Below are 14,198 nucleotides of genomic sequence, written 5' to 3'. Positions count from 1 at the left end.
AAATCGAAAACGTGAATTGTTTCAATATAACTGCGAACTAAAATATTCTCCTTCAAGTGGCATGAAATTATAGGGGCTTAGTCACAACTAACGCATGCCCATTCAGAACAGAAAAAATAATGGCACTAACAGGCCATTGGCAGCCTTAATGCCGTCGAGTTTCATCCATTCAATCCTCGGACGTGTTACCACTGATAAAAGGTCTAAGATATGACTCACATCAAGGACGCAATTGAGTTTTGTGACTATATTTTACCAATACCTTAATTGTACAATGTTTATGTTTCCATGTGTATGTTAAGTTGCCCGATTTGTGTGGAATAAAAGGAGTCAGTAGAACATATTTCAAGAGCAAACTATGCCGAGAAGGAGGCCTTTTCTTTGCAAATCTCCGCTAACTCTAGGATAAAGGGGTAAGTTTCTAAAGAAACTGTGGTGCTGCGTCGGTGGGAGAGTTTAGCAGATAATTTAGTGTTAACAACTGAGTTGAAAACGTAAATTAGCCACCGTAAAGGGTAAAAAAGCTAACGTTTCGAGCGTTAGCCCTTCGTCAGAGCGATTGACGGAGGGCTAACGCTCGAAACGTCAGCTTTTTTACCCTTTACGGTGGCCAATTTACGTTTCAAACTCAGTTGTTAACACTAAATTACCTGCTAACTCCAGGATATGCTGGGAGGTAGTCAGAATCTTATATAAGAGCTACTAATTACATTAGGCTTTGCTTGGAAATTTTAAGGTTGTTTTCGACGAGATGCGACGGTCATTTTTGTATATATCCCTCAACAGCAAATGAGCTTGACTTCATTCCTGACATAGCCAGTGTTACCTTTTAAGATCTCAAAACTGTGCAGAATTCAATATCTTGATGGCATTGAATCCTGTGATTGTTAACTTGTAAACGATCTGCAAACCTCTTTCAATGTATTGTTAAAGAATTAATATGCATAAAGCTGTCCTCTTTTGAGAGCTGTTGTGTTTGTGTTCTGTCGATTTTCCAATAGAGCCAGTGAGAGTTAGCTTATATTCTTTTCTTTCCATAAGCAGTCAGAAAATAACCTTTACTCTATGTCTTTATCAAGAGGGAAAGCCCTGAAAGTTATTGAAGGTCGCAGAAACGATGGGAGCAAAATTTGTAATTAGCTTGCCTAGTTCGTATTGCATTGTTGCTAACATCAGTGACACACTCAGCTGCACCTTGCATGCCACTTTTTTGTTCTCACCACATTTTAATGCCATCTGTGATCCATAACTGAACAGAGGCACAGCAACATACAATCTACTGGTTAAATATAATATAGGGGCAAAATGTTGATAGTGGTGATGTCACCTATTTTCTGAGCTCTAATAGATCGTAAGTAAGAAGGAATTAACATAAGTGTGTATTATTCATCTTATGATATAACGATTTGGTAAACCATTAAAAACTACCTGTAGTTAAATGCAAAACATTTGATTGGTGACGAGGTCTCCCTTTCTTCTCTTTCGATCTCCTAGCGGCCTCCGGCCAAAATTAATTTCGTAAATGACGCTTTAAACGGCCCATGAGGGCGAAAAAATACCACAATTGCGTCGATTCACACTTCATTAAACTTTATTGAGGCATTCAGACCTGTAACGTAGATGTCTAATTTTCAGAGCGTAATTCATAACCGTCATAGATTTACCAGATTTTGCTCGTCTCGTGTCAACAATTGTTAACCACGAACGGATAGTGTGGACCAGTGGTTTTACAAACGGCCCAGAAGTTATTATATCTTATCGATTTGAATTTCTTAAAAGCCTAAAGAAAATAGGGAAAATATGGCTAATAAGTATCATTTTGTGATGAATTGAGATTGGAATGAAGAACCCTAATCCTCCTAGTTCCGCTCTCTTTCCATTTCTTCGGCTTTACCTGAAAAGGCAAAAATCAAATTATTTATATTTATTCTTGAGGGTCTGATTACATGGAGGTATGGAACCCCCGGGTGGGTGAGGTAACTTGGGTAGTCGTGTTCGAAAAATAGCCCGCGTTTTTTTTTTTTCTATTATTAAGGCGGAGCCTGAGTGATCAAAAGCACCAAGAAGCGGAAAGGCGCACGTTTTCATTAAAAGATTTCCTGCGCTCATATCGTCATAATTCATTTTCTGTTCTGAAGCCATCTCAGCAGTGTAGCAAATTGTGGGTACAAGCTTTCTTTTCACTTTCTCGTTAATCATGCTTTGTTGCGCCGATAACTGAAATTCTGTAAGATTGCAGAATCTGCTTGCAATTATTGTTAAATTCCTTTAACTTCTCGATCGATTGATGAAATTGAACGGTACATGGCGAAAGACTTAGTTTTCTCGATGAACACCATTACACATGGCTAAACCGCTGGTTCAAAAAATGATTGTTTTCCCTGTCGTGCCACCTTGATCAATAAAGAAAATTTTTCGCGACAAAAAGATTCAGCCGCCAATTTCGAAATAGAACGAAAGGGACAGCAGATACAACATTGGATTATATTTCGTTTGGATTCGTAAGCATATTTTAAAATAAAATATGTTTTGTGTAAAAAACTTATAAAAAGTCTATAACGCTAGGGGTAAAAATTTGGGTTGCAGCTCTTAAACTCGTTCGTACAAAATCGTTTGTCTTTTCAAGACTAAAAGTTTAAAAATTTATGATATATGAAAGCTGAAGAAATATCCTCTATAAGGAAAATAGAACATGATGTCATAGGGCTGTAATATTCATTACTCCATCCTTTCCTGTTTTATCTTCATGGTCCACTACCGGAAAGATTCCCGCCCTCGTAGAATATTCACATCTGAGTGGCTCATATCCGCAACATGTGCACAAGCCTTACGCATGCAGTTTTAGTCTCAGCCCATTTTTGGTCCACCAGTAAATTTTCCTGATCTTATATCTCACTTATTGATTATACACGAGCCGCTATTTAGCAGACAGAATAAAAGTGTGACTACTTCTTTGCTGACAAACAAACTCTATCCAGACCTCATACGTGCACGCAAGCGTAGAATATGCCCAAGCTTTAAGTGTCGCCGGGTAAGCAGATTTTCCCAAAAGTTGATAGGAATGGTAATAATGGGTAATAGAGTGATGGGGTGAGTTAAATGGATTATACCCTTCGACAAATGCCTTCTCGAAAACATTAAATATGTAATAAACGCCGCGGCAATGAATCGAGTTAATAAAGTATCATAACGGTGACCTATTCTATGTCTTGAGTTCAAGACAGCTACTTTAACCTATACTAAGGTGGCCGCGCGAACCTCTGGGTGTGAGGCGCACGAAAAGTACGATCTCGACTTTTCGTAACTCTCCGTGACCTGCTTACATAAATTTTGCTTCCGCTAATTTTTTTTTTTTGTTTTTTTGTTTTTTTTTGACATCGCCCGAAAAGGACGGAGCACTCGTAGTCTACTTCTACCCGAAGATCCCTTTTACAAGTTACCAGCCTGGTCAGTTCATAGCCAGTCAGTTGGGTTGTTTCATGCCCAGACTAATAAGGTATGTTTTATATGTAAAGTATCTCTAAATTAAGGTCGGTTTCCTATTTTGAATAGCAATATTCCCTACCTTAAATAAGTTCTGTTTCTGTGGTGCCCATTTTCATATACGCGATTAGCGAATGATGTATGTTTTCCTTTGTTAAAGTAAACGAATTCATTACCTTTAATAACGAACAGAGGAAAAAAATCGGGATTCTTTCCTTTTTCAAAAGTATCCAGTGCTTTAACACATTCTTCAATAGTTATAAGTCCTTCTCAACTTAGTCTATCTTCCTCAGATAATTTTGTAATTCTAGCTTGACCAAGAAAGTTTCCCAAAATATCAGGCTGCACCGTATTAACTTTCCTTCTATACAGGTTTTTATAATATTTTGAAGACGAGTCAAGTAATTTTTCATAATTTGTTGTAATAACTCCACTTAGACAAAGTTTTCTAATATGCTTCTTTGTATGGTTTCTTTTCTCCTAACTTAAAAGATACTTTGTATTCTTTTCCTCATATTCGAGCCATCTCCCCCTCTAACGCACCATTAATCCATCGGCTTTATTGTCGAAAACTTTTGCTACTCAAGTTTGCACTTGTTCAGAATCTCTTCAAATTCTTCACAAGGGTTCTGTTGGAATCTTGTTTTTGCAGCTTGGAGTTTCTTCTGCAGACTTTCCTCTTTCTCTCTCTTAATTTTGGCTAGCTCTTTTGCGTATTGTATCGAGAAAAGACGGACATTATATTTAATCCAATCCCAAGCAACCCTTATATCTGAGAATTTTTTTCCTTTATTTTTCCATACCTCCAAATATGTTATCATTTGTTAAATAAAATTATTGATGTTTAAATCTTTACATCTTTGACGACGTAACGAAGAAAGTGAGAGACGACCGAAAACAATTTGAACTTTTTAAACAGTTTGCTCTCCCAGAAAGATATACCACGCAGGCATTGGTATATTTACTTCACACGATTTTGGAGACGATTGACCGTGGTGTCGGGTTGTTTTTTTCTGACTTCTCTAAGGGATTTGATCTTGTGGATCATAATGCTCTACTGCATGAACTGGACCCACATTTGATAAGGTGGATTGCTGCCTTCCTCACAAATAGGAAACAGTGGGTGAGGGTGGGGACGGTGCTGTCCCCAACAATACAGCTGAATGGCGGAATTCCCTAAGGAACTAAATTGGCCCCTATCTTGTTTTGTACTCTTGTGAACAGGCATGTAGATGACGCTACAGTTATGGAGTTTGTCCCTAGGCTTTGTCCTTCATACTTGAATTTTACTGTGTCCGAAATTTACTCGTTTGCTTTCTCTAGGGGAATGGTTCTCAACAGCAAGAAGTGCAAAGAAATGTGCATTACGTTTTTACAGTATTGCCCGTTTTCGCCACCCCCTTTAGCTGTTGGTAATTCTATAATAGAAAAGGTTTCCTGTTACAAGTTGTTGAGGGTACACTTATCAGATAACTTAACGTGGAACGAGCATGTATTTCATATTGTAAAGAAAGGAAACAAGAGGTTATATGCAATACGTGCTCTTAAGAAGTGTGGTTTAACTGATGGGCAGCTTATCTTGGTCTACTGTAGCATCATCAGATCTGTCTTGGAGTATGCAAGTCCTGTATGGGCTGGCCTCACGCAGTACTTGCGTGATCAAATTGAGTCGGTTCAAAAGAGAGCTCTAAAAATCATTTTCCCGTTTATGAGTTATGAGGACGCGCTTAAGAAGTCAGGCTTAATTAATCTATGCCAGAGGAGGGAGGATGCGTGCGTCACTTTCCTTAAGCGGAGTTACTACTCTTCTGACCTACTACGAAATTTAGTACCGCGATGTCAATTTTCAAGACCATATGCCCTTAGGGCAGGAAGAACTGTGTCTGTACCTACCTCCTCAAGATCTATTAGATTTGGAAATTTTTTTACTATTAAATATCAGAATCATGTGTAATATACTTAATCTATACTTAACTGCAATTTATCTTATTACTTATAGTATTTAATGTTTACACAATATTTAATATTTATATTTAATTGATATCTAAAATAGTTCTATGTATGAATAATGTAGAAGTATTTGTAAATTATGACCCGTCTTGTAATTCAGTTTCTACTGCAGGAAGGCTGAATAAACGATCATCATCAAAGAAGCTGAAGGACTGGCATATTAAAGAAATTTGATCACACGAAGAAATCGACTTCTCCTACATTCCTTGGAATGTCCCCGCGCGTTTTCTCTTTAAAGTTAAAGATTCACCAAAATTGAGATCCTTCTTCTTGCCTGACGAGTGAGCATGTATTTTCCTTTTTTATCTTATTTACTGACTTATTTATTTTTTACTTTCACTTGGTTGTTTTCTCGCTATACCGTAATATAATAAGTAATACGTTTAAGTGTTTGAATTATTTCACAAAGTGTAATATGTTTATTATTGGTTAAAAATCCTATAAGTTAGCTAAGGAATACCTGTTTGGGAAAAAGAAAAGTTATATATTACGATATGGACCGGAAATGAGTGTTGAAGGAAAGGATGCGAGACTCCTTCTGTAAAAACTCCGTCAGTATGTTCTCAAAAAATTTTCCCACCAAGATTCTGTTACGTTTGAGTTTTTATGTGTGAGTCTGTGTGTTTTGCACGTTGCAGATCCTTCTGAACCTTTACATTTGTTATATCCGTTGTTAGCATCCTTCCACAGACTTTTCCCCCTTCAGATTTTTACTGAAAACGAATTACGATGGGCTCTTCGATAAAAATTGATCGAATTAAACATCAATACAGGTAATTGACAGCATAGTACATTACAGTACAGAAAATAAATGGAAAGTTCATCTCTATTTGACATTGGTCAAAGTTTTTTTCAATCAACGCATACTCAAAAGTCACATTCATATCAGGGTTTTCAACTGTTTTGTAAAGTAGCGGACATACTTCTGAAAGCACCGGACGTGAATGTTTTCTTGGCGCCGTAAGGCGCCTCGCGAGCGCCGAAGGCGCAAGCACCTAGGGGGGTCGGAGGGCATGCTCCCCCAGGAAATTTTTAAAATAGAATACTCAGAAACGCCATTTCCAGCGTTTCTGGAACCAAGGAAACAGTTTCCTAGGCAATGCTGGCGCTCACTAAAATTCTCTTTAAAAAGTAAATTACTGAATGAAAATGGTCAGTTGGTAGGGGGAGGGGGAGGGAGAATGGCAACAACAGAATTTTCATTGGCTTATCATTGCGAATTTATTTGATTTTCAAAAAAGATGTTTGGTAACTTGGGTTGTAGTCCATTCATCAAGAGTGTAGGCTATTCATCAAGGTCCGAGCCAAAAGCTGAATCCTCATTGTCTGTGTTACAGTCCACCTCGCAAAGCCCAAGAGCAGCTGTGGCTATTTCTACCTCCTGTGAGAGAAAGAAATGATTAGCAACCGAGTAAGCACTCAGATCTTTTAAGTTTTAGCGGCAGCTTGGTTCAGTTAAAACACTTTTGAAGCTCGCAAAAAAGCGATTAGGTAATGACTCTTAACGTGAATAGTCGTGTAACTGACCTCTTCAGTGCGAGCATCAGCATCAACCTCGTGGTCTTCAATTTCATCTACAGCCTCTTGACTTTGATTGCCACTCAGCCTCTCTACTTCTGAAGCACGTGTTTCACTGACCGACTCAACTTCAGGCACCTGCAAAATTTAAACCGTATTGTTGTGAGCATATTACCAAGCAGACTCGCCACCAGCGAACTCGCCACCACGGAACGATCTCGCCACCAACGTACTCGCCACCAAGCGAAGTCTTCTCGCCACCAACCACCAATAAAGAGATTAGTCGAGGAGAGTAGGATGTTCGACTGATAAGTTTGTTCGCTTGTCTGTACTCAAACTTTATAAACGTATGTTGTCGAAAGCACGTTCGAAACCGATAAGTTTGTTCGCTTGTCTGTACTCAAACTTTATAAACGTATGTTGTTGATAGCACGTTCGAAACCGATAAGTTTGTTCGCTTGTCTGTACTCAAACTTTATAAACGTATGTTTTCGAAAGCACGTTCGAAACCGATAAAAAATGGCTCTTTTAGGAGCCGCCACATCTGCAAAAGTCATGATCAACATATGAGCTGCTCTTCTAGATTTAATATTCAATAAAGTTTGTTGTTATTTTGCCGCGGGGAAACTTGGTAATATAATTCGACCGAATATTGAATAAGTTCCCTTGACAACATCACAGACGTCGAAATTTGCATACAGATAAGTAAACAAACTCGTGAGTCGATTCGTTCGAACTTATAACATCACAGACGTCGAAAATTTCATACAAATAAGCAAAAAAACTCAGGAATCGATTAGTTCGAACTGTTAACTCTCCTTGGGAAACAACTGTAGTTGCCTTAGGAAAGCTTCAGTCCATCGACGCTTACAATTTCTCGCACCGACTTGACAATTTCTCGCATCTAGTTTTAATACAACTGCTATCGAGTTTCATTTCATCACTTATTTCTTCCCATGAAGTTTCATTTTCTCTCAAGTAAGTTTTAATTCCTCGCATCGAGTTTTGCAATTTCTCCTCGCTTACGTGCAAAAGACAAACACGATACGTTTCGATGTCAATGAGTTAGGAACGGAACACATCTAACACGTCGCTGAAGGTCATAATTTAAATACAGACAAGTGCACAAACGTATCGGCCGATTTGAATTGTGCTCGTTCGAACATCCTACTCTCCTCGACTACTTTATTGACTCGACTCTCTTTATTGGTGGTTGGTGGCGAGAAGACTTCGCTTGGTGGCGAGTACGCTGGTGGCGAGATCGTTCCTTGGTGGCGAGTTCGCTGGTGGCGAGTCTCCCTGGTGGCGAGGTAACCGGTAACCGACCATACAATACACTGCATCACTATTCAGGAAAAAATGTACCGTTATGTTACAAGGTTGTGTCAAAATAATGAGTACCCTGCTTTCCTTTGGTGAACGAGGCTTACGTCTGTTCTTTGCGGACAACCAGATTTCTGCCGCCCTTTGGACTAGGTCAGTACACTCCTCTGTCCCAAACGATGGGCCATTGATGCTCACATGCATAAGTGCATTTAGCATGTCATCAGTGAGTCGACTTCTCATTCTTGTTTTGATGCGTTTAATAGCACTTCCACCTCTTTCAGGCCAACAATTGCTAAGGGGCATCGTCCATGCAGCTTCCGCCACCATAAGAAGTTCTGAATAGGTATCCTGGTAGGTCTTGCGCCGCGCAAGCAACTTTGTAAGGTCCAGTCTGTTGTGGTGAAAATGTTGATATCTTCAGGGCTTCTGTCATTCGGCTGCAACAGAGTTTGCGCCACTTGTTTCTTCCAAGCAACCATTTCAAACTTGAAATTCTCCCATTGTGCGAGTAATTTTGCAGACTTCATTTTCTTTTCCTCTTCTTCTTTTGTTCCATAGAAGTGGTTACTGATGATTTTTATCTCTGCCCGGCCATAGTCTTCAAATCCCGGGTCACTTTCATTTGGAAGATCAGCGATATCGAAGATGGAAAAGGCGCTAACTTGGGGTAAAGTGGGTTCAAAGCGATTGTTGATATTGTCTTGCAGGGCCACAATGTAGCAGTTCATGGGAGAACACAGCTCTTGCATCTTGTTGTCTGAAAGCGTTAAACCACAACGGTGAAGCCTTCCATTCTGAGCGAGGTCGTTCTGCAGCTTTTTCAAACATTCCTTGTCCTCTTTAAGCCTGTTTAGTTTTGCATGTGTGGCCTTGATTGCAGGAAGCAGGTGTGAGAAGTTTACGCTTCCTCGTTGAAAACGCTTGCTTAATTGTGATAATACTGGCAAGACATCGTGAAGGATGTAAATGGTGCCGATGAATTTCACATTTTTCATTCTTTTCAGGAGACCATCCGCTGCTGATCCCGTTGGTTCAGTTTAAGCGTTTCGATTATTGCGCAGAAATCCGTAAATACCGCCTCTACCGATTTATCTAACGACAACCAGCGTGTACGACAAGCCTTCTTCAGTTTTTTTTGCTACCTGCTTCCTCCCCGCCGAATTTAGTGTAAGATTCTTTGTGCTCTCTTGCACTTTAAGATACGTTGCAGTGCGCTTTGCAGAATTCTCGAATAGCTTCCACAACTGGTGTAACTGTAGTTCACAGTGGGCAATGTAGTCAAGGGTATCTGCAGAGCTGGCACAAGCAAGAGCAAGTTTGTGTTTTAAGCAGTGGAAAGACAGGATCAATGGGTTCTCATCTTTTAGAAGCTTTGCCACCCCGTTTCTGGCCCCAGTCATAACAGACGCACCGTCAGAGACAAAGCTGCGCATGGTTTGTACCTCTAACCCAACGGATTGCAACTGTTCGAGGAGTACTTTTTTGATCTGTGGCGCATCTGCCGAGTTGTTACCTTTCAGTGTGTTTGATATTGCAAGGAAACTGGTGGTGGTGGTATAGCTTTGACTGTCATAATACTGGATAAAAGTTACAAGCTGCTGCGTCAAAGAGATGTCGGTGGCCTCATCAGTGAGGATGCCATAAACGCCATTACCAATCTTTTCTTTAATCTTTTCTTTGAAAACCTGTGCAAGAGTTAAAAACAGCTCTCTTTCAATTCCCTTTGACGAGTAGGGGAACTGACGTTTCATATCAACTCCAGCAATCTTCTTTATCATCTCAAGAACCGAGGACAACTTTCTGTTTGGCAACTCTTCTTTAGCTAGCCAATACACAACTTCGAAAATTTTCTTGCACTCTTTTCCCTTGTTCTTTTCCTTGTCATCTAATTGCTTTTGAAACTCTGATCCTCGCTGCAGCATCTCTAATTGTATGGCTAGTTTGTGTTGAGGAGAATCAGCATGTACTCTTATTGTCTCAGGCTTGAATCTTATTGCTGGGATTTCGTTAATGTATTTCGTTTTGTTTTTGGCATTGTGAGTGTCATGTTTTTTACAAAGAAGGCAAAACATACTCTCATTTGCTTGAAAAACAAGCCACCATATCCCCGTTTAAGGATCATATGCTTCTGGTCTACTAAGCATAGAATGCTGGAATTTTTAAACCTTTTCAGTTGGGGATTTGACACTATATACAAGTTCACAGGTGTGTTTAATACCACACAGGTTTTGCTGGTGCACATCAACGTCAGGGAAAGTGTTGTTCAACATAATTGTCTCCCTTTCTTTACCGCAAGAAGATTGAGAAGGTCCTTTACTTGTTTGAGGACTCTTTCGGAAAGCAGTATTTGAAGAGGAACAACTTGGCTTTTCACTCTCATTACTACTTGCAGGCATTGGATCACAGTTTGTTGCCTCGGACAGGCTTTCTTCATCTATGGTTGCTTGCGTTAGAATTTCCCCTAAAGACAGCAATATTTTTGTCAATTTATTTCTACTGAATTATCACTGTTGCCTGTGTTCAAAGTTGACATTATCAAGGATTTTATGAACCAGCGTCTGCCGATGATAAAATCGACATCCATGAATTAAATCCTTTCGTGCGTGAAATAGGCGAGTAAGTTTAGTTCCGGTTTCCGGTTTCGGTTAAGTCTTTGTTTGACCCGCGTGACCGCCGAAGCGAAGTATCATCGGGTCGTGAGAAAAAACCTCTGGTACCCAGGGTATCACTTTTGAGATCGCCTGTGTTATTTTTTTCGTTTGTCTTAAGATAAAATCTTTCAGTTTTTTCTATTTCAAAGTCCAAGTCGTGTTTTGATTGTTGGATAAGGGAAATATAAACTTAACCTTGTAAATAGTGACCTCATTAGCAAAGGGCAGCCGTGAGACATTGTTTTGTTTTCTTCGGTCAGGAGAAAATTACCATTTTTACTGCTCACAGCGCAGTACAGTGAAACACTCATTTAGAATAATCATGCCCTTCAACTTACCTTGTTTTCTCTTGGCCGTCGGGACGAAAAACTCGCTTATCCTCTTCATTCTTTCAACAGTTTGACTAACACAAGTTGCGTGTTTTACCTGGGGAATTCCCTCAAGACTTGGCCGAGCAGGAATGAGAACGAAATAGTCACTTCAATTCCGAATGAATAGGGGAAACCAATAAAATATCCTGCCGCTCAATAAGCAAAGAAAAAAGAGTTATATGGCCGTTTTGAAGAATGTAATTGATTATTCTGTTATCCTCTAGTCAGTATGTTCATGAGATGCCTTAGTAAGAAAAATATATAATACAGTAGTAAAAAAAAATCGCCAATATTGATCTCAAAGTACCGGACGTGGAATGGCAAACGACCGGACGAAACGTCCGGCCTCCGGCCTCAAATGAAAACCCTGTTCATATACTCTATTCGTTTCTCTAGTTTACCATAGCCATTGTATGCTGTACAGGTAAATGTCCCTGCATCACTCCTGTCAATGTTTGTTATAGTCAGCACTTTTCCTTCTTGCACCACACTAGTATTTCCTTGGCTCCCAAGCTTCTCTTTTGTCCAAGTGATATTTGGTTCTACTCCACTCAATCCTTCACAGATTAACGACAAATTGCTGCCTTCAAGAACAGTTGGTTTACCTCTAATTCCACTGATATTGTCAGAATTAAGAGCAATTAAAAAATCACAGTAAAGTTCAAGAATAATTGAATGGCATGTACACACACCATAAAGAGCAACAAAAATTTTCCTGGAATCTTTTCTCAGCTTAAATTAAGCATTATTATTTTAACTGCAGTTTCCGAGAAACAATTGTAGAAATTAATATCAGGACTCACGGGAACCAAACCATTTACAAAAAAATTTTTCAAAAATAATTTCTTTAGGGACTTTAGTCCACCAAAGTGTGAATAGCCAATTATAATGTGTCACCATAAATGAATCCCCTAATGTTTTTGGTAGCAAAACATCATGGTTCTTGATTTCAATCCTCAAAACATCTCCCAGTTTCAGCTGCATATAGTGATCTTTGCTATCTGACCTCTGCATATAAAAGTACGCTGTGAATGGGTGAAGATAAAATGGAAAATAGTCCTTGACTGTGAACCAAAGAGGACGTTGGGTGTAATGGCACGAAATTACAGAAATCCCAAGAGGAATGGCACAAAAATCTAGCTGAAATGGAGAAGGGCTTGTGGTTTAAGCAATCTTCCCTGATTGCTAACAACCAGCAACCATCAAGAGGTGCTCCCGCAGCCGGTTCAAGCCACTATAAACTTGAAATCAAAATTGCTGTCTTATGGAATTGAACCATGGTCTGTATAGTGAAGCTGCTAGATAGTTTCTTGCAAATTACGGTTTTGTAGGAAGCTATCTAACTGATTTCTCCCACTCTTCCCGAAATATAGAATTATTCATAATTGTTATTAGGGAAGAGCAAGAGATATCAAAAGAGGCGAGGAGCGGTCAGCATCAACTCAGAAAATTCGAGTACTTCCTAGGTTGATGTTGTACATACTCTCACGTAGTTTTGAGTTTAAGCAAAATATGCTTAGGGAAGGTACGTTTTTTCTTGGGGGGGGGGAGGGCTGGGGCCTCAGAGGGGAGGGTCATCAGTTAAAGTGAGCACCAAAGGGGGAGGGCCATACCCTCTTTTTCAGCTATTCAAGGGGAGGGTCACACCTTTTCCAGAATTTTTAATAGGGATTTTTGTGATGTTATTTTCCATTTTTCTTTAACAGACTAAGTTTTTTCTTTTCAACTTGTTTCTTTTAATTCGGTGAAGGTACTGGTTTTACAAGGTTACCGGGTGTCTACATGTATATTATTCCATGGCACATAATTTTCTCGGAGTACTCGTGTCCTTTTCCGTCCGTATCGTGACGTACTTGACTCGGGTATGGTTTCTTGTTCCAGCTGTTGTCTATCCGCTGCCTGATCTCCTGAGTCATTAAGCTCTGAAGAGTTACTAGAAGATCCAACGATGCCCTCTACCCTGTCGCTGTCACTGTCAGACTCTGGATTTGAGTCAGAGGCTAGCGGAATGTTTGTCTGTTTTTCCTGCACAATTGAAGTCAAAATCTTACTGCCAATATGAGCCTTCACAACCCTCATCTCCAAATCTCCATGATCTATTACATAGTCTTCGTCATTCAGAGTTTTTTCATCAACGTTTAAAATTCTTGTTTTAATTGACTCCTCATTTTCTGCGTAGCGTTGGCATTTGTGTTTATCGGCTTTACGGCGATTCTGCTTCTGCTTTCTCGACTTTCTTTTGAGAGCATTTCCTCGGCGAGGGAAAATTCTTTCAACTCGTTGTTTAGCCTTTTGTAGTAGCTCCAAAGCAAAATACAAGCAAAATGTCGAAAAATGTTCTGAGGTTTCTATGGCATGGAGCATACCATGTGGTAGTGAGGGGAGGGTCACACTTTTGTCAGTCACCATAAAGTGGGGGGGGGTCAGGAGTTTTTTAATCAAAACATGAGGGAGGGCCAACACTTTCTTTTGGAAAAAATACCAAAATTCCCCAGCCCTCCCCCCCCCCCCAAAAAAAAACGTACCTTCCCTTACAGACGGTTGAGAGAGTTCCAGAAAATGTCCGTGGTTTGCGTAACTTTAAAGAATTCTCCGAACTTTTACTCCCAAAGAGTGTTTTGACGAGGCTTAAGTCCGTTATTGCTTTTTTAAAATATTTCTCAGATATAATTACAAACAAAGACAGCGTATTTTCACAACCGTGTTACCCCCATCTAAACACACCTATCGACCAATGAGAACACGTTGCTATCTAAAATATTTCCTTAGAAAGGACTATTAAATAATAAAGATCAGGAGAAAATGAGGAAATCTCTTAATTTGATTACACTAACTCGTT

General features: G+C 39.6%; 1 pseudogene; it reads left to right on the top strand.

The window, feature by feature from the left end:
* LOC136281855 (uncharacterized) overlaps positions 1-14,198 on the top strand; it is a 418,311-nt pseudogene that overhangs the window by 42,801 nt on the left and 361,312 nt on the right.

The sequence above is a fragment of the Pocillopora verrucosa genome, chromosome 6 (genome assembly GCF_036669915.1).
Source record: "Pocillopora verrucosa isolate sample1 chromosome 6, ASM3666991v2, whole genome shotgun sequence".
Taxonomy (NCBI): Eukaryota; Metazoa; Cnidaria; class Anthozoa; order Scleractinia; family Pocilloporidae; genus Pocillopora; species Pocillopora verrucosa.
The sequence above is the reverse complement of the archived record's forward strand: the minus strand, read 5'-3'. Positions and strand labels throughout refer to the sequence as shown.